Source organism: Aquarana catesbeiana, linkage group LG13 (assembly GCF_042186555.1).
Source record: "Aquarana catesbeiana isolate 2022-GZ linkage group LG13, ASM4218655v1, whole genome shotgun sequence".
Taxonomy (NCBI): Eukaryota; Metazoa; Chordata; class Amphibia; order Anura; family Ranidae; genus Aquarana; species Aquarana catesbeiana.
Genome location: NC_133336.1, coordinates 72,903,500 through 72,918,486, shown reverse-complemented (window position 1 = coordinate 72,918,486; position 14,987 = coordinate 72,903,500).

Here is a 14,987-nt window from a genome sequence, read left to right as displayed (position 1 = left end):
ATTTGGCCCAATTTGGACATTTTCACTTAGGGGTGTACTCACTTTTGTTGCCAGCGGTTTAGACATCAATGGCTTTGTGTTGCGTTATTTTTTAGGGGCAGCAAATTTACACTGTTATACAAGCTGTACACTCACTACTTTACATTGTAGCAAAGTGCAATTTCTTCAGTGTTGTCACTATATAGTGTATACTGTATAGGCCATGCTGAATGCAGAGTATACAGTGGGGACGGAAAGTATTCAGACCCCCTTAAATGTTTCACACTTTGTTATATTGCAGCCATTTGCTAAAATCATTTAAGTTCATTTTTTTCCTCATTAATGTACACACAGCACCCCATATTGACAGAAAAACACAGAATTGTTGACATTTTTGCAAATTTATTAAAAAAGAAAAACTAAAATATCACATGGTCCTAAGTATTCAGACCCTTTGCTTAGTATTTAGTAGAAGCACCCTTTTGATCGAATACAGCCAAGAGTCTTTTTGGGAAAGATGCAACAAGTTTTTCACGCCTGGATTTGGGGATCCTCTGCCATTCCTCCTTGCAGATCCTCTCCAGTTCTGTCAGGTTGGATGGTAAACGTTGGTGGACAGCCATTTTTAGGTCTCTCCAGAGATGCTCAATTTGGTTTAAGTCAGGGCTCTGGCTGGGCCATTCAAGAACAGTCACGGAGTTGTTGTGAAGCCACTCCTTCATTATTTTAGTTGTGTGCTTAGGGTCATTGTCTTGTTGGAAGGTAAACCTTCGGCCCAGTATGAGGTCCTGAGCACTCTGGAGGAGGTTTTCGTCCAGGATATCCCTGTACTTGGCCGCATTCATCTTTCCCTCGATTGCAACCAGTCCTGTCCTGTACAATTCTGTCTCTGAGCTCTTCAGGCAGTTCCTTTGACCTCATGATTCTCATTTGCTCTGACATGCACTGTGAGCTGTAAGGTCTTATATATAGACAGATGTGTGGCTTTCCTAATAAAGTCCAATCAGTATAATCAAACACAGCTGGACTCAAATGAAGGTGTAGAAATTTGCGGTCCCCTCAAAATAACTCAACACACAACCATTAATGTCTAAACCACTGGCAACAAAAGTGAGTACACCCCTGAAGTGAAAATGTCCAAATTGGGTCCAATTAGCCATTTTCCCTCCCCTGTGTCATGTGACTCCCTAGTGTTACAAATAATGATAGCCTCTCAAAATATTGACACTTTGGGCCTAATTTGGACATTTTCACTTAGGGGTGTACTCACATTTGTTGCCAGAGGTTTAGACATTAATGGCTGTGTGAGTTATTTTGAGGGGATAGCAAATTTACACTGTTATACAAGATGTACACTCACTACTTTACATTGTAGCAAAGTGTCATTTCTTCAGTGTTGTCACATGAAAGGATATAATAAAATATTTACAAAAATGTGAGGGGTGTAATCACGTTTGTGGGATACTGTATATGTATATATATATAGATCGATATAGATCTATATAGATATATATAGATATAGATCTATATAGATATAGATATAGATCGCTATAGATATAGATATAGATCTATATAGATATAGATATAGATCGATATAGATATAGATATAGATCGATATAGATATAGATCGATATAGATCTATATCTATATAGATATAGATATGTATCTATATAGATATAGATCTATATCTATATCTATATCTATATAGATATAGATATAGATATATATATCAAATACACTGATACACTGCCTGTACTGACTGACTGAATATCGAGTTTACACTGTATATATAGGCTACGCTGAATGCAGAGTATATATATATATACACACACACACACACACATACAAGAAATACATTACCAAAGGCCTTTGGCCAATTCTGGCTCTCGCTGAGGAGCGTGCTGTGATTGGAAAAAAGCATGCAGGTTAGGTGCATGCTTTGACCAAACATCATACAGCAATGCACCACGGTCTTGCAGTGCATTATGGGGCGCTTGTATTTGCCGCGAACACCCCATAAAATTCGCTATTCGACAAACTCGAAGCTCATCCCTAACAGACATCTTATCTCTGAATTACCTTAAGGATTGCCACTGGTCAGTCTCAGCTGCTTTACCTTGACTGCATATAACTGTGCCACACCTAGAAGTCTTTTTTCTTTGAGCTTCAACATGCCAGTGAAGATAACTGCAAGGCCTTGCATCTTTGATTACTGCTAATTCCATCTCCATTTAAAGGCACACACCACTAGCCACTATATTACTTCATCCCTCATTAGGATTAAAGGTATCATAGTCCGGCCTGGGGTTCCCCTTTAGCAGTGGTATTATATTTAGCAACCAGTAGCCCTTTTGAAATCCATTCATTTATTGTCTGCTTTTTGTATGCCTTGATATTATAATTCTGTCATTGCCGATTTTCATTTCATTGCTTTGGGGACTTTATCAACTTAGTCTGGGCTGTTTATCCAGGATTTGGCTGACTAATACCTGGTTACAAGACTCTGCTCTTGATTAAGTAAAACTTGAGAGAGCTAATCAATATACCTTGTGCCAGTGTGTTATTTAAAGGTATACACATGTCTGAACCTAGAGTGTCAGGAGGGCTGAAAAGTTCACAGGGTCAAGGTGGCGTAGATGAACATGCAATTCCAAGCAACCCCCAAGGGGGCAGTGCTACATATAGCCTGTTTGACAGGCTGGCAATGGTGGTATTTTACTATGGGGCACCCAAAGCCCCACCCATCATTTTTTAAGGGCATTTTTGCCTACATAGTTGTGGCCCACCGTAGGTTACTCTTGTGCTTCAGCTCACCTCTGGCTGTAATTTTAGGGATTGGAGAGATTGTAGTTCACACTGACCCTGAGGAAGCCAGAAGCATCTCAAAAGCCAAAATACCAGTGGCTGATTAATTTTAGAAATACATGATAAATTGCTCTCAGTTGATTGGTAATGTATTTCTTGTAAGTAATTTCTTGCAATAACACACAAACTCTTCAGAAATAACTTTGCAGAGATACCCTTTCTTGGATCTAGGGATAATTTTTTTACTTCGTTTTCTCCTCCTTTCAAATGGCGTTGTTTATTCTGACTTTTAATGACTATCTGAAAAACTGCCCAGACCAAAGGAACCACAGACAGGGGACAGCTCACTTCAAAGGCATGCTCTGTATTGAAGCTATCAAACAACCTTAGTCAGCGAGACTATGCTCCGGATGGCCGAGTCTGCTGAAGTCTGGAAGAGAAAAGTCATTTTTTTCTTTGACCCACTCAGCAGATGTTTCTCACTTGATTGTAGAACTTATGTGGAGGGAAAAAAACATGTTCAAACAGAAATAGAAATGTTACTACAGATAGATATTCTCCAATATGAACAAGAAATGGAATAAAATAGCTAGTAGTATAATAGGTGTGAGAGGGTTTGATATCAGTGGCGGCTGGTGCTCAAAGTTTTTGGGGGGTGCAAACAAACTGAAAAATACTGAACCCCCCCCCATCAATTGCAGCCTCACTGTGCCCATCAAATGCAGCCACTTGTACCCATCAAATGCAGCCACTTGTGCCCATCAAATGCAGCCACTTGTGCCCATCAAATGCAGCCACTTGTGCCCATCAAATGCAGCCACTTGTGCCCATCATATGCAGCAATTGTGCCCATCATATGCAACAACTTGTGCCCATCATATGCAGCCATTTGTGCCCATCAAATGCAGCCACTTGTGCCCATCAAATGCAGCCACTTGTGCCCATCAAATGCAGCCACTTGTGCCCATCATATGCAGCCATTGTGCCCAAACGAAGCTACTGTGCCCATCAAACACAGCCACTTGTGCCCATCAAATGCAGCCACTTGTGCCTAGTATATGCAGCCACTTGTGCCCATCATATGCAGCCACTGTGCCCACCAACCCCCCACTCGCGGGGCTTTCGGCTCTGGTAGCACCCCCAACCCCCCCCCCAGCAGCTCTGACAGACCCCCTGGCACTTACTGCCAGGCAGAAGCTCCTCTCCAAGTGCACCAGAGTGGCGGCGACCTCTGCTCCAGCGTGTGTCTCCTCCGCTCCTCTTCCTAAGCGCCAGGCATCCAATAGGGTTGCCTGGCGCTTTGGCCAATCAGGAAACAGGTCTGACGCCCTGCCTCCTGATTGGCGGGGAGGAAGGTTAGTGTGAATATAACGAAAATGTATTCGCTATCGTCACACAATTGGGTGGGATCAGGGCGCACTGTCTCTAATCAGGTGCTTCAAAAAGTACCACCCCCTCCCACCTCCACCATAGGAATCCATGCGTCCGGCGTCCTGAAAGGGGCCGGGCGCATGGATGGGGGCGGCGCCCATGCGCCCACAATGCACGAGCCCCCACTGACCACCAGCAAGGCTGGATTTACACTTTGTGTTAGTAAAGTATACGAAATTGGGTTTATTTTATGCACAAATATGCTTACATTTCTTTCAAAAAAAATTCTATCCAACAGATTTTCAGTCCATTTTTTTCTATCAAAACATCCAAGTGCAAAGTGTTTACTTCACAGTAGCGCTATGATACAAACTATTTAAAAGTGCAAGCAAAGTGATTTTTTTTAAAAAAGTATCATTATATAAAAAGGACACACAAAACACAAGTTGAATTCAGCAAGTTAAGCATCTCTCCACTGTCAAGCAGACAGCAATGTAACTGATAATAGTATTAAAAGTCCATCGAGTCCATAGAAGATTTGCCTGATAAAGTAGGCAGGGCCGCGGAAACGCGTTGCGGACCGCTTCCTGGTTTGTTTCCCGGCTCCTGTCAGTGGCGTGTGTGTGCCAGAGACGCCACCATTCTCAATCTCCCGTGACGGGTCCCGACTCGGCAACCTGTGGTTCCATCGGTCCATCCAGACTGCTGTTTACTCACTCTTTGTCTGCACTCACCCTGTACACTAGATCTTGGTGTTTTTTTTATGTAAGTTATCTGCATTAAATTGATTCTACAAAGCCTGCAAAAGTATGCAGAGGCATTCGATTCTGATTCCTCTGGGTCACTAAGGATCACATGATCCGTAACAACCTCCTCCCAGCCACGTACAACTCCTTGGGTTTCTGGGGACTGAAAACCATCCCTTGAAGACTGCTGCTGAGTGTTATCCTCCACATCCATGCTGACACAATCCTCCTCCTCCTCTTTTTCCTGTATGTTTGGCGGGCCTGCAGGAGTAATATCTGGATAAATGGGACCTTGAGAGGTAAGGAAGTCCTCCTCTTCCTCACGCTGTTCTGCCTCAAGTGCCCTGTCCATTATTCCATGAAGAGTGTGCTCCAACAGGAAGACAAGAGAGACAGTATCACTGATGCATGCATTGTTGCTGCTCACCATCCTCATGGCCTCATCAGATGGTGACAGGACAGTGCATGCATCCTTGATCAGTAGCCACTGGGTTGGCGAAAAGAATCCAAGCTCCCCTGACCCTGTCCTGGTGCCATACTCACACAGGTACTCATTGATGGCCCTCTGCTGTGTGTACAGCCGCTGCAGCATTTCCAACGTTGACTTCCACCTGGTGGACATGTCACAAATGAGGCGGTTGGTGGGCAGGTTGCATTTCCTTTCAATATCAGTCAGCACTGGCATTGTATGACCGTTGGAAATGACCACAGACTTTTCTGGCCTGCCTCAGGAGATCTTGTAAGCCTGGGTACCTGCTCAAGAACCCACTGCACCACAAAATTCAGGATGTGTGCCAAACATGGAACATGGGTCAAGTGTCCCTGTCGGAGGGTGGAGAGAAGGTTGGTGTCATTGTCGCATACAACCATTCCTGGCTGAAGCTGGAGTGGCGTCAACCACCTCTGAGCCTGCCCCTGCAGAGCTGACAGAATCTCTGCCCCAGTGTGGCTCCTGTCTCCTAAGCAGTGGTTTAACCTTAAACTACGTAGAGGGTTCTTTATTGTAAGAGCAGCAACAATGTGGAATTCCCTTCCACAGGCGGTGGTCTCAGTGGGGCGCATCGATAGTTTCAAGAAACTATTAGATAAGCACCTGAATGACCGCAACATATATACAATGTAATACTGTCTTTTTTCAACCTCACCTACTATGTAACTATGTAACTCATGCACCGCATGGCATCTTTTTGCCTGAGTGCTTGCGTAGCCCTTTGAGCGCTTACGGAGCACTGCTGGTTCAGAAAACAAATCTGCAGAAGAGTCCATAGAGGAAGAAGAAGAGGAGGGGGTGGAGGAGAGAGTTGTGGCAGAATCACCGCTAGCATTTTGGAGGCGTGGTGGTGGAACAAGCTCCAACAATACTGAACCCTGTCCTGCATCCTTCCCAGCTGCCAGCAGAGTTACCCAGTGCGCCGTGAAGGAAAGGTAACATCCCTGCCCATGCCTGCTAGACCATGTCCAACAAGACAAAAACATTGCCTTCCACATGCCGGTAGAGAGCTGGAATGGCCTTCCATGAATAAAAAGGGCATTTTGGAACCTGCAACTGAGGTACAGCACATTCCACAAATTCACGAAAGGGGGCAGAGTCTACCAGCTGAAAAGGCAGTAGTTGCAGTGCTAGCAATTTGGCCAAGCTGGCATTCAAGCTAGCATTCAGAATGTGCTATAACTTCATTCCTCTCAGTGCAGGTTTTCGAGAGGACTGGAGGTATAGTAGGGTTGGAGATCCCAGATGAGGAGCAAGGAGAAGTCTGCCTTTTTCTTTGATGTGGGTCTTTCAAGTGCTGTTGCCAACGGACTTGTTGCCTTATGAGTTTATGTGAAATCTCCATTAATAGCTGTAAAATATTGTAATTATGAATATATTTAATTTAGCTTTTATCTATGTAGGGCGGAACACAGAAATCTCACAGAAATCTCTGGTAGACCAGATAAGTCGGTGCCTAGGCTTGTGTATACAAACAATGGGATCCAAACCTCATTGTTTTACCCATACTCACTTCAAAGGATCCCATGCTGGGATATGCAATGAAGGGAGGCCAACCCGTAATCAATACTTAACTTCCCGGGAAAATTCAAGTTAAACCCCCTACTCAGAATAGTCACAAGGATTTGCATTAAAGGGGGCTGACTTATGCAAATTATAGGGGTTGGAGATGTAGCCAGTCCTTAACCAGGAATAGGGAAGCTCACCAATCAGAGCCACGCTATGCCAACCAATGAGGCATCAGCATATAATGATATACACAGACTAGATGGGAGGGAAACACACACTTTTATGGGAGAGCAACCATCAGAATGGAACCTTGGTGCAAAGGGTAATTATGGGAAAGGTCTGCATTTTACTTGTAACTAAATATGTTTGCAGATTAATGTTATAAGGAATATACTCTGTATTCCTTCTTGTAATTCTCTTATTTTAACCTAATATTTTCTTCCTTGGTTTAGACTATAGATGGTTGTGTATTAGATAGACTTTCTAAACCACTCACCAATAAATGTTGTTATTGTGTTAAAGCTTTCACTCATGGTCAAAAGAACTCTCATTTAACCCAAATCATATCTGAGAGATATTAAATCTCAAATATAGTATACGGGAAAAAAACTGCATGAGAGGTCGTCATATGTCTGGTCAAGCATGTGGTGCCCAAGCGGCTGCTGTTGTGGCCACGCTTTATCCGATTCAGACATAGGTTGCAAACAGCAACGGTGTGATCTGCTGCACATGTGTCCAAAAAGGCCCACACCAAGGAACTTTTTAAAATCAGCGGGGAGTCAGCAGCACTTGCACCTGTATAGCTCTGCAGTGTGATGCAGTAGGGTCGCTGCCCCTAAGCTGCCCTTTAGAGGACATCCTGCCTCGTTGGAGTTGTGCCTGCTCCTCCTCCTCTATTCTATCAGGCACCCAAGTAGAGTCAGTGACCTCATCATCCCCTCCCTCCTCGTCACTGGAGCAAACTTGGCACTATGCTGCAGCTGGGGCAACATGACTGCCAGTTTCTTGTCCTTCTTGGGCACCCCCCCTCTCTAGGCTCACGTTACTCCCTACCTCAACCTGGGAACCAACATCGGAGCCTTCAAATCGCTGCGCATGCTCCAGCAGCATGTACCCGACACTGTGGTCGAAAAGTTCGGGAGACTCCTCCATGCATGATGGTTGGGCTACGGAAGGAGTGACTGTGGACAAGGAGCCGGTGGAATAGGTCGCTTTGGCAGCTGTTGGGAAGGAAAACTACTCTGAGCGTGGGAGACAGAGGATGAGGAGGATGAGGAGGACTTTGTTATCCACTCCACCAACTCTTCTGCATGTTCTGGCTCAATAACATGGCCAGCAACAGAAAAAAAGGACAAGTGTGCCCCATGGCCACCGGCAGAGGATGCACCATGTCCACGACCAGCACTGTTGACTGTAGACACAGAGCCTGCTTGCCCTCTTTTAGTGGCATGTGAGCATATACCTCTCCTTGGTGGCCTTCTGGACATGACGTATATTTTGTTTTGCAACACCGCACTACACTGTATTGTGTACTGTGTACACCACCAAAAAGTAGTAGCAACTGCACTACGGCTGCACTGTATTGTGTACTGTGTACACCACCAGAAAAGTAGTAGCAACTGCACTACGGCTGCACTGTATTGTAAGTACAATTTTTGATCTAATATTTCACAGCTGGGCCCATTCCTGCGCCCTACAATAGTATCTGTGAGGGGGTACAGGTTGTGCCACCACCGCCTAAGGCCCAATTTTTCTGCCCCTGTTCAACAGGTGCATGTAATTACAATTCTTGATATAATATTTCACAGCAGGGCCTGTTCCAGCGCCCACCAAGAGTAACTGTGAGGGCTTACAGTGTTCTGGTACCACCAACACCTAAGGCCCAATATTCCACAGAGTGTATAGGGCAGGCCATATAGTATATACAGGCGGTCCCTTATTTTCAAACATCCGACTTACAAATGACTCCTACTTAGAAACGGAGGGAGACAACAGGAAGTAAGAGGAAATCTACCCCTAGGAAGGGAGATTCTCTCCTGTAAGAGTTAATATGGGTAAAAGGTGTCTCCACTTATGTTTTATCAGCAATCCTTGTTTCCCTAATAACCCAAAAATTTCAAAATCCAATTGTCATTGGGACAGTGAGGTGAAATCTTCTGAACAGGGGCACAGACAGCAAAAAAATGTTACAGGAGTGATAACCCTTCCCTATATTATCCAAAAAGCTTAAAAATAGATTTTTGGGCTGGAGCTACACTTAAAAAATGTACCTGTTCCAAATTACAAACAGATTCAACTTAACAACAAACCTACAGTCCCTATCTTGTTTGTAACCTGGGTGCCACCTGTATACTGCTGTTCAGAATATATATGGCCTGGGGGCCCCACGCCTTTTTTTTTTATTTTAATATCCATACCAGACCCACAGGGCCTGGTAATGAGCTGGGGGGGGGGGGGGACGACATTACATTACAGCCGCAAGCAGTTTTAAATGACTTTTTTTCCTTTAGAAATGTCATTTTATGCAGGGACTATTCTAAACACGGGAAAAATGCACCACTTTGCAGGCATACTATAGACACCCCCCAGGCACGATATTTAAAGGAATATTACACTTTCATTGTTTCATTTAAGCATTATTAAAATCACTGCTCCCGAAAAAACGTCTGTTTTTAAAACTTTTTTTTGCATTGATACTTGTCCCCTGGGGCAGGACCCGGGTCCCCAAACACTTTTTATGACAATAACTTGCATATTAGCCTTTAAAATTAGCACTTTTGATTTTACACGTTCGAGTCCCATTGACTTTAAAGGGGTTCGCATGTTCGCATAAATTTTTGGTCTGTTCGCATGTTCTGCCGCAAACCAAACCGGGGGTGTTCAGCTCATCCCTACTTTTAACCCTTACTGACCTGGCACCCTTTCTCTCTTGTTTTTTTATATTAAAAGTTCACCATAGAAAGTTTAAAAAATAGTGCTCCAAATCCTTCCCAAAAAGAACTTCTTTATCAACAAAACACCATCCTTGCTTAAGTGATCCCTCTCCCCTAAAGAAAGGCACTCACCAGAGTGCCATGCCTCCCACTTTCATGGTTGGCATAGCTCGCTTTTGTAATCATACATCAGCTGTCAGGTCCTTAAGCATCACCATATTCCTCCATTAAACTCAACATTTCATTCACATATGAAAGAAAAAAAAAGGTGCCTCCAAGGGTACAATAACCAATAAAATTTGCCTTTATTAAAAATAGTGGAAAACCACTCATAATAAAGGAAAATTTGATTGGTTATTCTACCATTGGAGGCATCTTTCTTTTTTCTAGGAAAAAATAACCAGGGCTGTTTTTTAAGAAGTTCTGCTAAGGGGTAAAATATTGGTGTTAAGGCCTGCTGGGAGGAGGTGTGAGGTCCCCCTGGAGTGGTTGTTGAAGTTCTGTATTGCTATGGCATGTACTAAATGTTTCTGCCATTTTATTACCTGTAAATTACAAATCATTTATAAAAAGACTTTAATGATACTGTAATAGTGAGAGTCCCTGTCACTGTGAAAATGGGGTTGAGGTGGACATAGGGTATGCACATTTATGCTCTGAAGCCTTGCCTCAAGCAAATGTGGACTGGAGAAAACTGCTTTTGCAGCTTTCTCCAGGTTTTGACATCCACCAGCAGATTGACTGGTCAGGTGTGTGTTGGGCTATTTGTAGACACCTGACCATAGTTCTGGGCTCCACCCTCCCGAGGAGTCCAGGCAAGCAAGGGAGAAGTGTGCATGTCTGCACAGGTCTGTCTGTCAGAGCAGACAGAGGGTCTAAGCCTGTGGGCTGGAAAAGAGTGCTGAGGTACTGGGTGTACAGGAAATCTGTTATAGAGCCGAGAGGGCTGAAGCATGTGTACAGGAAATCTGTTATAGAGCCGAGAGGGCTGAAGCATGTGTACAGGAAATCTGTTATAGAGCCGAGAGGGCTGAAGCATGTGTACAGGAACTCTGTTATAGAGCCGAGAGGGCTGAAGCAAAAGTCTGAGCAGCAGTGCTGCTAAAGAGAGCCAGGTGGCTTGGTATTTTTGATTGAACTTACATTGTTGCTGTGGAAAGCTGAAACCCCTGCGTGGGCAACTCTTCTGTTATCGGACATTTTCTTTCTTTAATAAAAGTGGGCCTACAAGCCCTTAAAACTGCATATCTGGCGTGGACTCAGCTCACTGGTAAGCTCTACCTTTAAGCTAAATGAACCCCCGATGTTACAAGTGGTTGTTGGATGCGGGCAGAAGACGGTGGAATCCGGGTCCTTGCTCCACAGTGAGTTCAAGTCAGGAACTATTGGCTGTGTGTGGAAGTGCAGCCAGGCAAAAGGCATTGTGTGTTGCAGGTGGTGTACCTGTGAATGAAAAGTCAAACTTATTTTTTTCCTGCTATGAACTGTGTTTGTGTGCATGAGACAGCACAATCTGTGTGTGCACTGTGCAGGTGAGGAAATCTTGCATGAAGTGAAAAGCAACTTGCTTTAAAGTAACAGTGCTTCATTTTTTTTTTTTTTTGCTGTAAAGCGCAAAAGTGTGGTGGAAGTGAGCTCAGCGTGGCCTGAGAAGATGTCGCCACCTAGGAGGGCCAGTCCAGAAGGCCTAGTGATGTGCGATGCAGTAAATGAATGGTTCAAGCGGAATCGCAAAGAGTGGGCCGCAGTGCAAGGGGATGAGATTGTGGCCTCTGACTATGTGCAACCCATGCTACCTACAGAGGAGGTTGGGGACTTCCTGAAAAAATTTGAAAAAGTCGCTGTAAGGAGAAAATGGCCTAGGGACCAGTGGCCAAAATTGCTGCAACCCTTGTTACGGATAGAGTTCCGGTCGGTTTACCATTTGATGGATTGGGAACAGGATGACTACTGCAAGTTTAAAGAGGAAATTCTTCTTAGAGGAGTGTTCCAGCGTATCATGGGCCACCAGCAATGCTCCAGGATGGGAGAGGTGTCACCGGAAGACCAAGATTTTGGAAATGCAGAGAAATGCAAAGTTTCGTGTCATGGCCGCTTAGGGAAAGTGGTCAGCCCAGAAAGGAGGGTGCAACAGTCTACATCCTGCATGAGGTATAGCCAACCAGTTTTGGAGTGCAAGTCTGCTGTTACCCCTAGCAACAGGAAGCTTGTGTTGCCTACAGGGGGCATCAGTGGGTCTAGAAAGGCTGCAGTGTTGCTCTGTGACCACATGGGGGTGTCAGCCTGTGGAGACACCACAGATGAAAGACAACGTACTCAAATGAAGATGGTGACCCCAACTACTGCGGTGGGTAAGACTGACTTTAATGAAGTGATGGCTGGAACTGCTGATTTCATGTATAAAAGGACTGGTTACGAGACTGTCCCTGATGATGTGAGAGTGACCCCAGTTAGTGGGGCCACTGAATGTGTTCTTGAGGGTGACTTGTCCCTGTGCAGTACCCTGTGCAGTGGGGAGGCAGGGGTTAAAGTCAAACCTGCACCTGTGTGTGCATCTCAAGAGGAAAATAGTGATGTGTCTAATGTCTGCCAGTCTCAAGTTGGCGGTGGGCTAGGACAGCCTGCAAGAGGTACAAATGTTGTCAATGTTGATGATTATGGAAAATGTATTGCTGTTGGGAAACCCCCAGGTTCTTGCAGAGCAAAAGCTGTAGTCAAAAATGGGCCATTGCCCATAGCAACTGGTAGTAAGACATCACAGTTGTCCCTAGACATCTCCAGGGAACTTCATTTATTGGAGCCGGAGGTTGCCCTGGACAACTGCGATGTCACTCTGGTGGGACAGTGTGGAACTGTACCGTGTAATGGTAATGTGTTAGTGCAAACTGCTAGTACTAAAAATGTGCAGGTAAATGGTGGGTTAACACAACCTGTGAAAAATGCAAAGGTGTGTGAGGTTTATGAAGCACCAGCCGAGCAAGGTGGTGAACATGGTATATTGCAACCTTCTGTGTTAAAACATGTATTACCACAGTCTGACATGATTCACAATGATTTGTGTAATGAGCCTGAGCCCATCTGTTATGTGTCCCCTTGGGCGGATGGATCGGTTCTGAGGAGTACAGGTGAATGGAGCGCACAAACAATGGATTGGGATAGTTGGAGTAAAAATCTTATCTCCCTGATAGATGAGGTTTTTATGCACAAAACTGAGGTTGTCATGGAGTGTCAAAGTGACGTTGTCACTGGTAATGTTCTGGAGCCGTTCACTGATGCTGAACCTGAGAAGTTGGGTATGAGTCCAGCACCTGGCAGCGCTCTGGGTGAGCACCAGGCTGTGGTTACCTCCAGCTGGGAGGATGTTGGTTTGACAATTGCAACTTCTCAAGTCTCAGCCAATGAGTCTCTCTGCATTCCCAATGTAATGAAAGTCCCCAGAACGGACTTGGGTCTGGGATTAAGGGTCTGGTCTGTAACCAAAGCATTAAAGGAGCTGCTTAAACTTTGGGATGTACAGCCAATCTATATTGGGGTGTCTCCTCCACAGTCAGATGGCCTGGTACTGTGGAGTACCACTAGGTGGAGCACTAAATGGCAGGCTGTACAGAACAAAGAAGAACAAGACAGGAATGGTTTATTCTTGAAAGTATTACTCTTGTTAAAAGTTGCTTCTGGGTATGCTGCTGGGTTAATTCCTGAAAAAATGGTATATGGGAGATGCTTTGGAGAAACTAAAAATGAGTCAATGTCTGAGGTTTCACCTCCTAACAGCCCGATGGGAAGCATTTCTGCGGTTATGGTCCAGGGTGGTGCTGGTCAGTTGTCGGTGAAGGGCGCGTATACTGCACCGGTGGAAAAACCACGTGAGATGGAAGGGCCGAGCATGGACCAGAAAACAGCAGAAATCCTGACCAGGGCTCAGACAGAGGTGGTTAAAGAGACTGGGGTCACCAGTCCAATAATAGGTTTATGTGACAAACCTGATATGGTCCCTGAGACAGGGAAATGGGTAAAAAGTGCAATAAGGTTGGTACGCGGATCAGACGAGAGCTCACCTGTTCCGGTTTTGGATAGAAATCCAGGTGGTATTAAAGGTCAAGTGGTAGGACAGCTGTCTGCAGAGTGGGTGAACCCAGGGGAGGTGACATCCTGTGAGGTTCCTGTGGGTGATGGCGGCCCTCCGGTATGTGTGCCCTCTGCAGACTCTGCCCTAGCAAATGCTGAAAAAAAAGGCATTGGTGACATGTGCAACATTGAGAGGTGTAATGTTGGTTTGAAAATGTCTGTCAATGATGAATCAAGTAATGTGTTAATGGTACATTATAATGTGGTGTCCAAAGGTACAGGTAAACCTGGTAAACAATTAGTGACTGCTGAGTCAGGTACCAGAAATAAGAGGAGGAGTCCCGTTAAAAACACCATAAAAATAGGCCCCCTACAGTCTCAGAACAGTAATGCTGAGAGAGGTTTTGGGAAACCAGGAAACTTGAAGCGGGGAGGCAAAAGAGTTGGTAAACCCAAGAGACCTATTGTGATGGGGAAAACGGGTACCAGTGAGGGAAAAGGTGGTTACTCATCAGGCGTAGTGTCTGGAGGAGGTTCTCTACAGAATCAGGAAACTGAGTTGGAAGGAAGTAGCAGGAAAGGCAGGGGGCCAACAGAAAAGAAATGTGAGCTCAGGAACCCCAAGGACAGAGGGAATAGGCTGAGTATAGGGAAATGTAGGACCCTGTTAAGATCCAGGGTGGGACGTACCTGGAAGCGCACCCGAAAAAAAGGTTGGGCCTACGTGGCTGACAGCCAGCGCAGAGGTGTCCCAACCATGACGGGTGCTGGTGTTCCTCCCTCCGGATCGAAACAAAGGGGGGGGATATGTAATAGTGAGAGTCCCTGTCACTGTGAAAATGGGGTTGAGGTGGACATAGGGTATGCACATTTATGCTCTGAAGCCTTGCCTCAAGCAAATGTGGACTGGAGAAAACTGCTTTTGCAGCTTTCTCCAGGTTTTGAGATCCACCAGCAGATTGACTGGTCAGGTGTGTGTTGGGCTATTTGTAGACACCTGACCATAGTTCTGGGCTCCACCCTCCCGAGGAGTCCAGGCAAGCAAGGGAGAAGTGTGCATGTCTGCACAGGTCTGTCTGTCAGAGCAGA